This window comes from Urocitellus parryii, chromosome 4, assembly GCF_045843805.1.
Source record: "Urocitellus parryii isolate mUroPar1 chromosome 4, mUroPar1.hap1, whole genome shotgun sequence".
Lineage (NCBI taxonomy): Eukaryota > Metazoa > Chordata > Mammalia > Rodentia > Sciuridae > Urocitellus > Urocitellus parryii.
In genome coordinates, this window is record NC_135534.1 from 153,833,601 (window position 1) to 153,852,176 (window position 18,576).

Sequence of the window (18,576 nt, forward strand, 5' to 3'; positions counted from 1 at the left end):
ACACAGGGGAGTATTGTGAAGATGAATGACTCTTTGATGAAGCTGGAGACTCTCATGCTAAGTGAAATAAGCCAGTCCCCAAAACTCAAAGGTAGAATTATTTTCTCTTGTATGTGGAAGCTAGTCTAAAATATGGTGTGGGAGAATAGAAGTATGATTAGAGAAGTAGACAAAGTAGAATGAAGGGAAAAGAGAAGGGATAGAATAGAGAAAGACAGTGGAATGAATCTCACCTGACATTCCTATGTACATTTATGAATACACCACAGTGAATCTCACCATCATGTACATCCACAATATACTAATTAAAAAAACATAATAAATAGCAGATAGATCAGTAGAGTAAAGGAAACAAGGGGGCAGGAGGAGAAAGGGGCAAGTAAAGGACTAAGAACTGAATTAGAGCAAAATAAATATATGCTTTTATAAGTATGTTTACATGAATTATCTTTTCATATGTAACTAAAAGAATGAATAAAATACATAAAAATGGCCAATCAAAGGAAAATAGCAGAACTTTTATCTGTGACTTCCTTAACATGCATTTATAAATTGAAATTTACTTGATTATTCTTTTTATGTTCTTAGGTATATGTTTCTTGGGTTTCCCCATTACTGATCTCACACTTTTACTTTGATAAATTATATTAATTTGGAAGGTCTTCAGCTTCTTGCAAAAGGTAGATGTAAGAAACCTGAAAAATTGGGTTGTAGTGACAATATGTTTTTAAAGTTGGGATAGATTTAGTTTTGTCCACTTAGTTTTTAATAAACCCAGCAATATATGGCAAGTACATGTTCATTTTGTCTTCTAAAGTAAAGCACAATGCCTTTCTTTCTTTTTTTATAATTTGTTTTAATTAGTTACACATGACAGTACAATGATCTTGACATATCATACTTTTGAATCAGATGGGATATAATTTCTCATTTTCCTGAGTGTACAGGTTGCAGAATCACATTGGTCATGCAGTCACGTATACACCCACAGTAATGATAATGTCTATTTTATCTGCTGTCCTTCCATTCCTCACTTCCCCTCCTAGGGAAAAAAAAATATTTTGAGATCTCAATTCCCTTTCCTGGTTGAAACAGTAGAAGAACCAGAGACAGCTGTCGGCATTAAATGACATAAGGATGTGTATCATTATGATTGAGTACAAATCTTGACTCAGTTCAGTAACCAGCTTATTGACCTTGGGTAGTTCGCTTAACCTCTCTAACAGACTGTTTCCTCATCAATAAAATGAATGTGAAAAGACTGTGCATTGATGAGATGATCACATGAGATAATGAAGATAACAACTGCAGAGCACTCAGCATTGCTCCCTGTGAATGTTGGCTGAGTATTAAATGTTTTATTATTGCTTGTGTGTGACTGTGTAAAGTGTCTTGTACTGGCTTTGGCATAGACAAAACAAGACTGAAATCAAAAAACTAGGTGCCTACACAGTTAAGCTGTCCCTTTCTCTTCAGTGTCCCAGACTTCACCATCACTAGGAGCCCATCCCCCAGGAATGGGTAGGCCTCAGTTTTAAGCAAGAAAATGATACAAAACAAAATACACAGGAGACACTGGAATTGAATAATTCCATGTGTTCTCTCATCTTTGTATGTTCACCACTGAACATCATTAACAGAACTGAAAACATTCCTCAAACTCTTTGGTGACTTACCATGATTTGATTATTTTTCCTGGTAGTAATAGAGAAAAAGTCCTGATTCAAGATCTCAGAGATATCTCCATCCCTGTCGAAAGGCCAATAATCCCATTATACTCAATACGCCAGTCTCTTTAGATCAAAATTTTCCAGTGTTAATCAGAGGAATTTATTCTTGCAACAAATGGACCTGTGACAGACTAAATAAATAAAAATTAAGATTTCCCCCACCTAATCCTCTTGAAGACTTAGAGAAATAGTGGCAATGCATATGTGGTAAATAAAATAATTGAAACTTAACTTTTACTTTTCTGACTTTCCTTTATATATATATATATATATATATATATATATATATATATATATATAGAGAGAGAGAGAGAGAGAGAGAGAGAGAGATATGCATACACACAAATATATATATATATGTACACACACAAACAAATATATATATATATATACATATATATATATATATATATATATATATGGCAACACAGTGAGTTTTTCATTATGCTTAAAAATGATACAAGTACTATATCAAAAACTAATGTAATAACAAATTACTAACATTGAAATGGATTCTGAAATTATAATATAGTATGAAATTTGAAGATAATAATTTAGAAAGTGAAAAGTAAATTATTTTGTGTGCATGCATATGTGAAGTGATCAAGGGGATAACTCTTATTTCCAAAGCATTTACAAAGAATTCCAGGGGTAAAACCAGCACATAGAAGGCTGCAAAGCACATTCTATATGTGTTATCTTGTGGTGTCTGATGTTAGACCAGATTCATAAAGAAGTGATAGACAAATATGTTGAACAATAGGAGCCCTCAGTAGTTTTGAGATGGATTCTAAGTAATTGTGAGTGGAGATCAGACACATGGTTGCAAGCATTGTGTACATATGTATGTGTGTATGTCCATGTGTATATATGTATATATATTTCTACTACACATACATATGTATATTTGTGTACATATAGGTATATATATGCTCTGAATCTATATGTGTATGATTTTTATTCTATGATACATAGAAAACAAACAGCTTATGGAAAACTTGCTGCCCTTTGGTTTTAAGTGCTATACTGACAACATCCAGGGAGAAAAATCAATTAAAAATTGTGAAAACATCCTTTACATATTTCTGTCCCCTTTGTACAGAAACTGAGAATGTTTCTTCATAAAAACTAAAATGCCTTATGCTACACTATATACTCACCACACACGTAAATATACAGACAAACATATACAGATTTTTTTCATTGTTCATTCTATTATAATTAATTATAATATTTATCCTGCAAAAGATAAATATGAAGTGAACATTTCAACATGGGCTTTATATTTTCCCTGAGAAAGTATTTTACCAAGGGGTCATATATGACTATGCATTAATTGACAATTGGAATAGAATTGTAGCTAAAATATGTAGGTGTAGATGCTTGCAATATTAAAGATACACAACCACCCAAATACCCATATATGGCTGTCTTTGCTTAACTATGTTTAAACAATTAGGAATATTTAAATGATGCAGTAACTTCCACCTCTTGGAAATAAAATCAAAGTTCAATATATTATGGAAAACAGCACATCCAAGCAACTGAGAAGCAGTCCCTGCCTATCCACCCTTTTCCATCTCCTGTCTTCAGATGGCTGATTTTTTTCAAGTGTGACTGTAATAATCATTTAGCATTTTATTGAAAATGAATTTGCAACTTCAGAAATTCTTGCTTTAACTGAAAATTTATAAAAATCTTACTTCAGAAAAGCTATATAGAGAATTTGCAGTATATTAAATGTTCTAAGAAAAAAATATAAAATCATGCAAATACAACAGTGAAAGATTTTGGTAAATACAAAACACCAAAAAAAGCACTGTGTTTTCAAATGTTATTTTTAACTAATTTCATTAGAATCTAGAATGAACAAAAATATTAATGTAGTTTATAATTGATAATTAGATTACCATGTTACCTACAAAGGCCATTTTCATCCATTATGTGATGGAAAATGTTATTCTTACTTGCCTTTTTCTTGACATTTCTTCTACTTTGCAATATTTTAAAATAAATTTTAATTGACACATAGCAATTGAGAATATTTCTAGAATACAGGTGGCACTTCAGTACATGTATACATACAATGTGTAGTGAACAGACAGGAATAAGTTGTATATTCTTCCTTTTAAACCTTTATAATTTCTTTGAGTTGGCAACATAAAATGGCTATTTTGCAGTATCCAGTTAATTGTTGTCAACCATAGTTATCCTTCTGAACCTTAGTGTACCATATGCTATTTCTCTCATCTAATTATAAGTACCCTATACTCATTGGCCTTATTGTGCCCCACCCTGTCTAGTCTCTGGTGACCACCATTCTACTCTCTACTTTTGTATGATAAGTTTCCTATCTTACACACCCAGGGGGGTGCAATGCAATATGCCTGGTAGTGGGGTGGTGAACCTTGCGAGTCTTGGACTGTACTAGAGGCCCCAGACTGGGTGCCTATCAGTGAATAAGGTCTGCATGGGTGACTTTGCAGGACCTAGGGAGAATACACACTAAGAGCAGTGTTCCCGGATACTTCCCTGACTGAGGGCAAGTGAGCAGGATTATCATTTGCTTTTTAGGGTCTCTGTGGATCAACTTAATGTGGGCTACTCAGGGGCTCCCTTGAGCTGTGGTAAGGTGGGTGAGTCACCTGATTGGTTCATAGTTCTAGGTCTGAAAAGGTGCTGGAGATAGCAAGCTGTCTGTCTGCTTTACAAGATCCTAGGGGCTAAAGCCTCAAGATGGCACTGTGTAGACAAAGCCTATCTGGAACAGAGTACAACTTGTCCATGCTCTTTCTCAAGGTCAGTGGTGCAGTATGGTAGGTATTCCTGCAGCCTACCAAATTGGGCTCAGGGTCTTTGAGAGCTACAGGCTTCCTCAGCAGCAAATGCTTCAGGTGTCTTTGGAGTGGGTATGTGTTGCTGGGGTCTTCTGCTTATCTTTTTCCCACTGAGAAAAGTTCATTTTGGATCAGGATTGAATTCAATTGGGATGGAAGATACCACATCATTATTCCCTTCCTCATAAGAGCATTATGAATCACTGTGCTGCAGGGCATCTCTATCACATTGCTGCACTACTTTTTAGTGTTCTTCAAATGCTCTAGTGACATAGCTATAGCATTTTTTCTTAGATTTTTTTTTTTTTTTTTTTTTGGTGGAGGGAAGCTTGCTAGGCACCTCTACTCAGGCATCTTGCTCCTCACATAGCTTTTAGTCCTGTCTCAGGTCAATGTTGCTTGAATTCTCTGATCTCTTAGAAAGACAGGCAGTGAAAGAAACAAAGCAAAACTCACCGACAAACCAAACAAAAAAATGGTGCCTAGAGAGAGGTTCTGGGTACATTTTTGTGGAGAGTAGGGTTTGAGGGAAAATGTGAAAGAAAAGCAAAGAAGATTCCAGAAAGCTTTTGACAACAGATGAGTCATTTATAAACATATGGTCTTTGTATACTCACAAACCTTTAGTTGGATACAGTATCTATTAAAAATCTCTTAACCTTTTTCTAAAATAAGTCAATTAACATATTACATTAAATAAAAGGCCTGCCGACAGGAACTTTGAAAAGCTTGATTTTGTAGGAATCAGTTCTGCCTCAGTTATGACTTACAATATGCAAAACAAATGTGTCATGGATTAATAATACATTTTCCAGAGAATTTTACGCCACAGATGGATTTGTAATTGGTTAATACTTTTTTTTTGTTTGAGAGGCATTGATGATATAAGCACTCTGTAAATAGTATGGTGGAATTACATTGTTTAATTATATAGACTTCTAAGATAATTTTTAAGTTTCTTCCAAAAAAATTACTATTTTTAAGTATCTTTTTAAATTCAGCATGCTACAAGTAGAATTGACAAAATACCTCCTGTACAGCTTTTCAGCCTAATTTCCTAAGATATCTGCTATATACTCTTGTTTTCATCCATTCTAAATTTTCCCACCATTTCCCAAAGCAGCACATTTGCATGCCCAGCAGTGCTTCTGTCAAGTTCTCCTTTCCCCTGAGATAACTCTTCCCTTTAATTTCTACCACCTGTCATTAACTTGTGAAATCTTCTCTTTATCTAGGTAATTTTTGGTCAAGTCTGGTAAAATGAGAGCTCTTCCTCTAAGTTTAAGTATTTTCCATGGCAGTGCTGCTTTCCTTAAAAAAAAAATTATGTCAGTAATTATCCATCATTGTTGTAGCAATTATTAAAATAAACCAAAAGCTAATTTCCAGAAGACTCATATTATAGCTCTGTGACTAGACAATATAGGGAGTCAAAGTTGTTTGCCAAGTGAATGAATAAATCAACAAAATCTCTAGTTAAAAGTGATATCAATGGCTTATCTCCACTTCAGTCATGTGCCTTCCTCCCCATATCTTTATCAAAACTACTGAATTATCAAGTTTCATAGTTTATAGTTTAAAAAAAATCAGATATAGGCAAAATTCTCGTTTAAATTCTGTAAGCCTCCTAAATATTTAAATATAATATTGATAAGATACCTTTCTAGAGAGTACATATTGGGTGTTGGTTTTATTGAATAGGACTAATGCTATATTGGTTAAAGATAGGATGTAAATTAAAGAGAGAAAATTATGCTTTCTCATTCCCATTTACATAGTGACTACTTGACTAACTCAGTCATTTAAGCAAAAGAAACTATGTCATAAAGGATTTAATAAATTTGAACATAGGATTGTCTGTCTATAAGCAAACATTTTAATATTTCTATAATAAAAATTGAAAGTAATATTTTTCTGCAAGCAAGTTACTATGTAAATACAAAATTGACCTACAAGTTTTTGAGAGCATGGGTTCTTTCTCACAAAATTTCCTCTTATTGTTACTGCCAAGAAATTGGAAGGATTCAATAGCAATAAATTAATAGCACTTTATCTCAGATATATTGTCTCAGTCCATGTGTAATTAGTAAGAGCACAATATCTGCAAATAAAAGAATCTGTAAATGTAGTCAACAAATTGATGTTAAAATCAAGAGAGATTTCTCAAAAGGAGCTCAATTTCTAAATGATTGGATAAGCCCCCATGGTTCAAAGAAGCAACAATTTCAGATTGAAACAATCACAGATACCCTGTCTTTGATGCCTTTGTAGTCTTTACCATTTCAAAATGAATTTTTCTTCTCTTTCCTTTTTCAGAGAAAGTTTAATTGTTCCTTCAAAAGCCAAATATTCCCCTTCTCCGTACATCCTTGTCTTTTTCATACAGTGCCATTTCATTTACTCATATACTTGTTTAATTAACCACATTCTGTTTCTTCCAAACTGTCTAAAGTCTCAATACATCTTAATGGAAAAAACAACAATAACAAGCAAACAAACAAAAAATAAAGATCCACAACATTGCTTTTGAAATAATCCTTAACCATACATTGGAAGTCTATGATTATTAATACCTCAATTTTCTCAATCATACCTGAATCAAAATATCACACAGAATCAAACTTTAAAAAAAAATTAAAATTACCTTTCCAATATAGAATGATTATGACTAATAGAAAATACATTAAAAAATACGTACATATTTAACAGCATACATACATATTTCATTCATTGTTCTTGATATTCTTGTCATTCTCATACAGTCTAACACTGAATCAGGAAGAAATAGAAGATCTAAGCAACAATAATGAGTAATGAGATTGAATCAGTAATTAAAAATCTTCAACAAATAAAATTACAGAAATGGATGGCTTTTAGATAACTTCTATAAAGTGTTTAAAGAAGAACTAAATTCAATTCTTTTCAAAACATTCAAAGAATTGACTAAAAAGAAAGAACTATGTCAATTCTTCATGACATCAACAGTATCCTCATACCAAATCCAGATAAAGACACAACTAAAAAGAAAACTGCAGACCAATATCTCTGATCAACATACATGCAGAAGTTCTCAACAAAATACTAGCAAACAAAATCTAACAGTACATTAAAAATTTATCTGGCATAATAAAGTGGGATTTATCCCAGAGATGCACGAATTGTTCAACCTGCATAAATCAATAAACATCATTGTTCACAATAGCTGAATGAAGAATAAAAACCAAACAATCATGTTAATAGATGCATAAAAAGCATTTGATAAGAGTTGACATCCCTTTATCATCAAAATTCTTAATATATTAGTTATCAAAGGAGCACATTTCAACACAATCAATGCTATCTATTCCAAGGCAACAGACTACATCATAGTGAATACAGAGAGGCTGAAAGTGGAACAAGACAAGGGTGTCCACTTGGAGTGCTCTTATTCAATATAATATTTGAGGTCTTATCAAGAGCACTTAGTCAAAAGAAAGAAATATCAACAACAAAATTGAAAAGGAGACAGTAAAATTAACCATGTTTGTAGATTCCAGGATATATATTTCATTAAAAATCCTTTAGATCTGATTAAAGAAATTCAGAAGGTTGCAAGATAAAAAATCAGGATAAAATAGTAGCATACTTATACATCAGTATTGAACCCACTGAAAAGGTATCCAAAAAAGAAATCCCATTCACAATAACTACAAAACTTAAAAAGAAAAGAAAAGGAAGAAAATTAGGAGTAAATTTAACCAAAGAAATGGAAGACTTCTTCCTTAAAAACTATAAAACACTATAGATGACAGAAAAAGGAAACAATATCTAATTTTTATTCTTCATTCAGGTATTATGTTCACTGTGTTCATGGATTGGAATGATGGATATTGTTAAAATTGCCATACTTTCCAAGGTAATCTAAAGATTCAATTCAAGTCACTAATGACATTCTTTATAGAAGAAGAAAATAATCTTAAAGTTTGTATGGCACTACCAAAGACCCAAAATAGTCAAAGCAATTCTGAACAAAAGCAAAGTTAGAGTCTTAGGAATACTTGACTTCAAAATAGACTAAAAATGTATAATAACTGAACAACATAGTACCATCATGGAAATAAACATATGAAACAGAATAGAGAATCCAGAAGTTAATCCATGTATGTCCTGCCAACTGACTTTTTACAAAGGTACTAAAAACATATATTAAAAAGAGAAAGACTTTTCTAAAATATTTAGTGATGGGAGAACTGAATGAATATCTATATGCAGAGACTGAAACTAGATTCTTATCTTTTTTGGGGGGTATAAAAATCAAATTAAAATGGATGGAACACCTAAATGTAAGAACTGAAACTATGAACTAGTAAAAGATAGCATAGTGGAGACCCTTGAAGACATTGGTATAGACAAAGACTTTTTTTTGGATAGAACCCCACAAGCACTGGCAACAAAAGCAAAATTTAAATATGGGATTATATCATACTAAGAGCTTCTGCATAGTACAGGAAACAACAATGTGAACAGATAACAAGAAGAATTAAATAAAATATTTGCCAAATATTTATCTAACCACGAGTTAATATACAGATTACATAAGCAACTCAAATGACTTATCAGCAAAGAGAAAATAATCTGATTGAAAATGAGCAAATGATAAACAGATATTTCTCATAAGAAAATATAAAAGGGTTAGACATAAGAATATGCACAAAATGATCTTTCTCAGAATAATTATTTGCTACTAATTGGCTAAATCATTCCATTTTAAGCTAAAAACTAGCATATCCATATTAATTTTCTGGAATAAATTTCAAAAGAAGTTTAAATGTTTTAAAATTAGTTTCTGATTTTTTATTTTCTCTTTATTTCAAACAACTGTATACTATACAATTATTCTAGTGGAGAGAAAGACATGATGATTCTCAATGGAAATATTTTACCAAGTGATGTCTGACCATGTTTTAGCTTTCTTTTCTCTTTCTAACACCGAGTAAGACTCACCTTGGTCCTTCTCACCAATTGAAATACTGCTAAATTTTGAGAACTCAATTTGGCCATTATTACAAGTGTGCAGAGTAGCTTGGGGTTCCTAAAATATTTCATGTTTTTATAGGTGACTTTCATGCTTGCATGTCTTCCTTTTACAAAGTTGTAAATAATAGAGTATCTTAGACCCTGTGTTGTATTTTTACTTTGGTGTCTTTTTTCACATAACTATTTAGAAGGCAATTTAGACTTAAGAAAGATATGGGGAGCTTTCTTAATACCTTTACCGAGGTTTTCTGAAACTATGAATGGGATTATCAGAAAATGAATTAACTTGTAATAAAATGATCATATAAGTCTTATTTTATTGGTGTGGTATGCCTTCTGTTTGTGAGTCACTTTTCTGATACTCTTTGCAGGAAAAGAGGTCAGAAAAAGCACATTGTACAATATAATAAGCCCTAGGGTCATCATTCTATATAACAAGCTATGAATATTGCCTTCTACAAATGTGGGAAAGAAAAGTTTGCTGATAAATGAAAACATTCAGGAAATAATTTGGTTACTTTTAAAAAAAATTATTTTTTAGGTGTAGATGGACACAACACAATGCCTTTTTTTTTTTTTAATGTGGTGCTGAGGATTGAACTCGGGTAATGCCCGTGCTAGGAGAGTGCTCTACCGCTGAGCCACAATCCCAGCCCAAACTTGTTTACTTTTATGCATCCAGCCTTGATATAATGAAATATTTCCAAAACTCAAATATATGTCCTAATGAAAGCAACACAATGAGAGAAATGCAGATTCACAGTAAAAAGAGATGAATTATTTTATTAACAGAATTATTTTTCTCTCATTTCAATTAGTAGTAGTTTTTCCCTACTTTAAACAGTCTAGAATATGTTCTACCTTGAATTAATTTTATATCTGGAATGAGCTATATTTTCAAGGTTTAGTTTTTTCCTGCATGGGTATTAAGTTCTTCACACATCATTTATTCAAACACCTTTCTTTGCAGGGGCAAGGGTATCACATCTGTATTTTTATTTCTGTTATTTAATTTTAAATAACAAATTTTATATTTATAATAGGCAACATGATATTTTGACATATTTATATGTTATGGAATTGTAAAATGGAAGTAATTAACACATGTTTCCTCATATACATATCACTTTTTGTGTGTTGTGAGATCATTTAAAAATCTACTCTTTTAGCAAAATTTCAAATATACCATACATTGTTATTAATTATAGTGGCCATGTTATCCATAGATCTCTTGAATTTATTCCTTTTGTTTTGATGAAATTTTGAATCCTTTGATCAATATCTTCCAAATCGTCCCTGTGACTACCAATTCTTCACAATGACCATTCTGTTCTGTTTCTATGAGCTCACCATTTCTAGATTCCCTGTGTGAGGTCACATGGTATATATACCTCTGTGCTAGACTTATTTCACTTAGCATAATGTGCCCTAGGTTCATGCCTGCTGTCAAAAATAGCAGGACTTCCTTTGTTTTAAAAGTTGATTAGTATTCCATTGAGTATATGTACACCACATTTTCTTAATTCTTCTCTCTGTTGATGGAAATTTAGATTGATTCCATATCTTGGATTCTGTGACTAATTTAATTTTGCATTAAAGAAGGGCATGCAGATCTCACTTTGAGACAGCAACTTTATTTCCTTTACATGTACACTCACAACTAGGGTTTCTGGACCATATGGTAGTTCTATATTAACCTTTAAAGAGCCTCTATACTATTTCACATAATGATACTCTTTTCACCAAATCTTTGCCAACACCCAACACCTATTATCTCTGACTTTTTTAATAATAACCATTTTATAAATGTAAAGTGGATTTATTTGTATTTACATAATAATTAGTGATTTTCCAAATATTTGTATGTCTCCATTTGTAGGTCTCTTTGAGAAATGTCTATTCCAGTATTTTGCTTATTTTTTAAAAAATTATTTGTTTTTTTTAGTTATACATGACAGTAGAATATATTTGGAAATATTATACATCTCAGTCTTGTGGTTGTATTTGATGTGACTTTTCATTGTTCTATATTTATATATTAACATTAGAAGGTCACCTCAAATTCATTCTACTATCTTTTCTATTCCCATATGTCCTCCCTTCCTTTCATTCCCCTTTGTCTAGTCCAAAGTACTTATATTCTTTCCTCCCACCCCATTATTATGTATCAGCCTCTACATATCAGAGAAACCATTCTACCCTTGGTTTCAGGGGATTGGCTAATTTCACTTAGCATAATATTCTCTAGTTTCATGCATTTACCTGCAAATGCCAAAATTTAATTCTTCTTTAAGGCTGAGTAATATTCCATTGTGTATAGTACCACATTTTCTTTATCCATTTATCTGTTGAAGAGAACCTTGGTTGATTCCATAGCTTCGCTATTGTGAATTCAGTTGCTATAAAAATTGATGTGGCCTTATCACTGTAGTATGCTGATTTTAAATCCTTTGGATATATACCAAGGAGTGGGATAACTGATCAAATGGTTGTTCCATTCTAAGTTTTCTGACAGAATTTCCAAACTGCTTTCCATAGAGGTTGAACCAAATTGCAGTCCCATCAGCAATTAAATGAATAAACATTTTCTCCGACATTCTCACCAACATTTACTGATAGTTGTATTCTTAATAATTGCCATTCTGACTGGAGTGAGATGAAATTTCAGTTTAATTTTAATTTGCATTTCTCTAATTTCTAGAGATGTTAAATATTTGTTCGCATATTTTTTATCCATCCCTATTTCTTCTTCTGTGAAGTTCCTGTTCAATCCCTTTGCCCATTTATTGATTGGATTATATGGTTGTTGTTTTTTTTTTTATTTGTTTTGTTTTTTGGGTTTTTTTTGGTGTTAAAGTTTTGAGTTTCTTTTATATCCTGGAGATTAGTGCTTTCTCTGAGGTGGAGTTGGGAAAGATTTTCTCCTATCTGTAATACCTCTCTTCACATTCTTGAGTGTTTCCTTTGCAGTGAAAAGGCTTTTTAGTTTGTGACCATCCCATTGATTGATTCATGATTTTACTTCTTTCACTTTAGGAGTCTTGTAGAGGAAGTTGGTTCCTAAGCCAACATGATGGAGAGAGTTTGGCCTAATTTTTCTTCTAGTTGGCACAGGGTCTCGGGTCTAATACCTAGGTCCTTGATCCACGTTAATTTACATTTTGTTGAGGGTGAGAGATAGGGGTTTAATTTCATTTTGCTACATATGGATTTCCAGTTTTCCCAGCACTGTTTTGTAGAGAGGTCATCTTTTCTCAGATGTATGTTGATGGCACCATTGTCTAGTATGTGATAACCACATTCATATGGGTTTTTCTCTGTCTTCTCTTCTGTTCCATTGGCTGTCATGTCTGTTTTGGTGCCAATACAATGCCATTTTTATTACCATAGCCTGGTAGTATAATTTAATGTCTGGTATTGTGATGCTTCCTGCTTCATTTTCTCACTGAGGGTCACTTTGGCTATTCTAGGACTCTTATTTTTCCAAATGTATTTCATGACTGCTCTTTCTAAGAAAAATACCATTGGAGTTTTCATAGGAATTACTTTAAATCTGTATAGCACTTTTGAGAGTGTGTCCTTTTCAACAATATTAATTCTGCCTATCAAAGAACATGGGAGATCTTTCTATCTCTTAAGTTCATTTTAATTACTTTCTTTAGTGTTCTTTTGTTTACATTGTAGAGGTCCTTCATATCTTTTGTCATATTTATTCCCACAAATTCTAGTTTTTGTTTTTTGAGGCTAATGGGAATGGAATAGTTTTCTTAATTTATCTTTCAGTTAATTCATCACTGAGATATAGGAATGCAAGTGATTTATGGGTGTCAATTTTATATCCTGCTACATTGCTGAATTAATTTATGAGGTCTGTAAGTTTTACAGTGGAATTTTTTGGATCTTCTAAATATAAAATCATGTTGTAAGTATGAAGGGAGTATCAGTTTTTCTTTCCCTGTTCATATCATTTTAATTTCTTTCTCTAATTGCTCTGGCTAGAGTTTTCAGGACTATGTCAAGTAGAAGTGGTGAAAGAGGGGTATCTCTTTCTTGTTCCAGTTTTTAGAGGAAATGCTTTTGATTTTTCCTCACTTAGAATGATATTGGCTTTGGGTTTAGCATGTATAGATTTTAAAATATTGAGGTATGTTTCTACTATACCTAGTTTTTCTAGTGTTTTGAACATGAATGGATATTGTGTTAAGTGAAATGCTTTTTCTGCACCTACTGAGATAGTCATGTGATTCTTGTCTTTAAGTTTATTAATGTGATGAATTGTGTTTATTGATTTCAATTGTTTGAACCAAGCTTGCATCTCTTGGGTGAACCCCACATGATCATGATATGTTATATTTTTAATATGCTTTTATATTCAATTTGCTAGTGTTTTCTTAAGAATTTTGGAATTTATGTTCATCAGGGATATTGGTCTAAAAGTTTTCTTTCCTTGAGGTGTCTTTGTCTGGTTTTGCTATCAGGGTGATACTAGCTTCATTAAATGAGTTTGGAAGGCATCCCTCCTATTTCTATTTCTTGGAGTAATTTGAGGAGGATTGGTGTTTATTTTTCTTTGAAGGTCTGATAGAACTTGGCTGAGACCTCTCTTGTCCTGGGCTTTTCTAGGTTAGTAGGCTTCTGATGGTGTATTTAATTTCACGGATTCAAATTTATCTGTTTAAATTTTCTTTATCCTCCTCATTCAGTTTGGGTAGGACACATACCTCTAGAAATTAGCAAATGTCTTCAAGATTATCTATTTTATTAGAGTATAAATTTTGAAAATAGTTTCTGATTATAAAACATCTGTATTTCAGTAATGTCCATGGTGTTATGAATAATCTTTGAGTCCCCCCCCCCTCTCTTCATTAGCTTGGCTAAGTGCTTATCCATTTCAACTTGTTTTGTTGGTTCATCTTTAATTTTAATTATTTCCTTTCTTCTGCTTTTCATCTTGTTTTCTTCTTCTTCCCCCTCTCGCCCCCCGCCCCCCCCGGGCTTTGAGATGTAAAGTTAGGTTATTTATCTGGTGACTTTCTATATTTTTATTGAGTGAGCTCAATGAAATTAACTTTCATCTTAGAAATGCCTTCACAGTGTCCCCAATATTTTGATATGCTGTGTTGGTATTCTCATTTACCTCTAAGTATTTATTTTATTTTATTCCTGATTTTCTACTATCAATTGATCATTCAACAGCATATTAATTAGTCTCCAGGTGTTAAACTAGCTTCTATTTTTTACTTTATTGTTGATTTCTGATTTCAACCCATTATGATTTTATAGAATGCAAGATATTTTCTCTATTATTTTTGTATTTGCTGAGTTGCTTTGTGGCTAAAATATGGTATAATTTAGGGAAAGATCTGTATGTTGCTGAGGAAAAGGTGTATTTACTCATTGACAGATAAAATATTCTACATATGTCTGTTAAGTGTAAATTATTAATTATAACTTTTAGTTCTACAGCTTTTTTAGTTTTTGTTTGGATGATCTATCCATTGGTATATATTATTCCAAGATGTCCTAGCTTTAAGTGTCTGGGTTGAGAATTAATCTGATATCCAGATTGGTTTTCTATCCTTGTTCTGCATGTTTGACATTTTCATAATAACATGTCTTGATGTGGCTCTGTTGTAATTTTGTGTAGTTCAGGTTCTTTTAGCCTCATATATTTGATTTTCCATTTCATTCTTTGGTTTGAAAAATTTTCAGATACTATTTCATTGAAAAGATTGTGCATTTCCCTTATATATCCTGATAAATCTTAAATTTGATCTCTTCATGTTATCTCATATTTTTTGAAAATCTTGTTTATGCTCTCTTAACATTCTTTCCTCCTTGGTCAACTTTATTTTCAAGATTATATATTTATTGCCTGAAACTCTGTCTTCCAAATAATGTAGTCTTTGGTGATGCTTTCCATTGCATTTTTAAGTTTGTTTATTGATTCTTTCATTTTGATGATTTTTCCTTTATTTTTTCCCCTGAATCTCTATTGAAATGATATTTTACTTCTTGTATTTTCTCTCCTTACATCATCATTTACCTCACAGATTAGTTTAAATCTGTATATTCTAAACTACTTTTCTGACATTTCATCTATTGTGGTGTCAATAGATTCTCTTATTAAAGTATCTTGGTTTCTTTGGGGTGATTTCTTTGCTCATTTTTTCACATTATTTGTGTGTCTAACAAACTAAGAGTTGATTCTGGAGCAGTAGATTTTCTACCCTGTGGACTGATAGTGCCTCAGAAGGTTTCCATTACCTTACCATTTAGGGGGAGTCAAATAATAGCAACCAATGCAAACAATTTACAACTTTAAACCAAGTAGTTCTTGCTATGACATCTACAATATTGTTAAAAAATTGGAAATTGCATAATCAGTTATTACCTACAATAAAATAAGTATATTTGCAGAAGTGTTTACAAATTTGTATGGTGTATAGGGAGAGACAAGAAGTGATGTAGAATTTAATGATTATGAATGAGGAGGAGAGAAGATAGGAATAAAAAATAAAGGAAGTGTGATGGAGAAAAAATTGAGATTGGCTGTTAACAGAAAAAAAAATGGAGAAAGAGAATCAAATAAACACATAAGTCAGAAAAAAAGATATAAAGTAAATGGTTTAAAATTTAAAAATTAAAATGAAAGAATACAGAACAAAACTGAAACATATAAACAAACACCATTAAAAAAAAAAAAAACTTGTCCATGAATAATAACTGACTTCAAAATGCTATATATAGTTTTGGAGTTTTAGCTCAATGGTAAAGCACTTGCCTACCATATGTGAGACACTGGGTTTGATTTTCAGCACCACATTAAAATAAAATAAAAAATAAAGATCCATCAACAACTAATTTAATATTTTTTTAAATGCTAGGAATTAGAAAAAACAAATATGAACATGTATAAATGGCCATGAATTATTATGGTCACAATTAAACAGAAAAGAAAAAAGAAAAAGAAAACAAATGATCTTGGTGAAAAGTTAAAAAAATTGTTTCCATTTGGCTTCAAAAAAGTTCCCAGCTTCCCTTCTCAGTAGAGTTAGGTGGGTTCACCTGGTGTGTAATACTTGCTCTACCCTTAGGGTAGGGTTGCTAGAGAGAGTTAATCTATAGGCAGAACTCCTGGAGGTGGGGTTTAGGCTTGGGTAGGCTCCAGATTCTTCACTGATTGCCAGTTGCCTGGAGATCTGAAATAAGTGCACCTCCAGGACCCATCAACTACTGGTCAATGCTGAAAGACTGCATCCCAGGGATCTCCCCAGGATTCCACTTGTGTGTTAGTCCCACTATGTAACCTGTGGACCTCATGTTTGTAGTCTTGGGTTTAGTCTCAAAACTCAATCTCACCCACCCCTACCTTTACACATTCCTGATGAGAGACATCTCTCCCAGCCAGTTCTGTAAGCAGGCAGATTAGAGGGGGAGGGACAGAGCTGGATAGGTTTCCATGATAATTCATGCCCTATGTAAAACCTCTCCATACATTTTATTTTCTCCTGGTCACTTAGGCACACTCTATGTTGTGCCCTGTGGTTCTACAGGGCCTGTATTTTGGGCCAAACTTGAGATTTCCAGGAATTGGCTCCCTCAGCTTCTGGTCCCCATGCCACAGCTGCAAAATTGTTGCCTTTGTTCTCCACATGCAACTGGGACAGATTTGGCTTCTCTCCTGCAAAAGGATATTGCACAATGCATCTTTTAGTTTAATTATACAACTTCTTTGATCTCTAAGCTCCATATCCAGACAAACCTCAGGCCTCCTAAAAATGAGGGTTTCTTTAATTCCTTTATCACTGCACATTTCTCATGGAGGGACTTCTCTGGTTGGTGGTACCTGCTGAGGCAGAGGTTGTAGCCCTGGGAATTTCTTATTTATTTTATTATATTTAACCTCCTGAGTCCCTGATCTGCTTTGAATGTTCAGTGTTAATTCCAGTAAAGTCACCTCCCCTTTATTTTTTGTTCATCTACCTTACTGAGAAGATGCCAATCTGCTTTCTCGGTTTCATGCCACAGAACAGCCAGGAAAGTCACACTCTCTACTCTGCCATCTTGAACATCCTGCTTAAAACACATTTTTTTTTTTTTGGTCCCGTGAATTTACCTGATATTCTACTAAAACCGTATTTCTATGTTCTCTATAAAATGTTGTCTTTTTTGTTTAGCCTTATTCCATTTTCACACTGTGTTTTTGGTCATTGTCATTATGGTTTGTACTTGATATTGAATCAGGGGAGTTTAACTACAGAGCCCATCCCCAGCCTTTATTTTATATTATTTTTATTTTATTTTATTTATATTGAGCCAGAGTCTTGCTAAGTTGGCCTTGCTAAGTTGCTGAGACTGGCCTCAAACTTGCAGTCCTCTTGTTGTGCCTTCCTCAGTGGCTTGGATTACAAGAATATACCACCACACTTGTCTTTCATATTATGTTTATTTTATTGTTGTTTTACTTCAAGAAATTTCTCTAATTTTCTTCTTATTGTCCAAAATTATTTTAGTTTTTGTAAGTCTTCATTTTCATGTAAATTTTAGTATTAGATTGCTAATATCTATAAAAATATGATGTTGAAAATTTGATTTTAGTACACTAAATTTATAGATAAATTCATACTGAGTTGACATGTTAAAAACATTGAAAAAGCCATTCACAAAAATGGCATATTTCTTTATACATTTTAGATTTTTTTCAATTTATCTTAATAATGTTCAGTGTATGTGTGTATGTAAAACTTACGTATTTTTTATTTTATGTTTATTCCTAATCTTTAAGTATTTTATTATATTTTCATAATAAAAGTAAACACATTAAAATCTACATGTCCAGTATTTTTTGTTGATGTTGTTGTTGTTGTTCTTAGTACAAATTGACTTTATATTGATTTTATTGGTTGAAACCTTACTAGATTCACTTACTAATTCCTGTGTGGTCAAATTTGAACAACATCATGTCATTTGCAAGTGACAACAATTTTTGT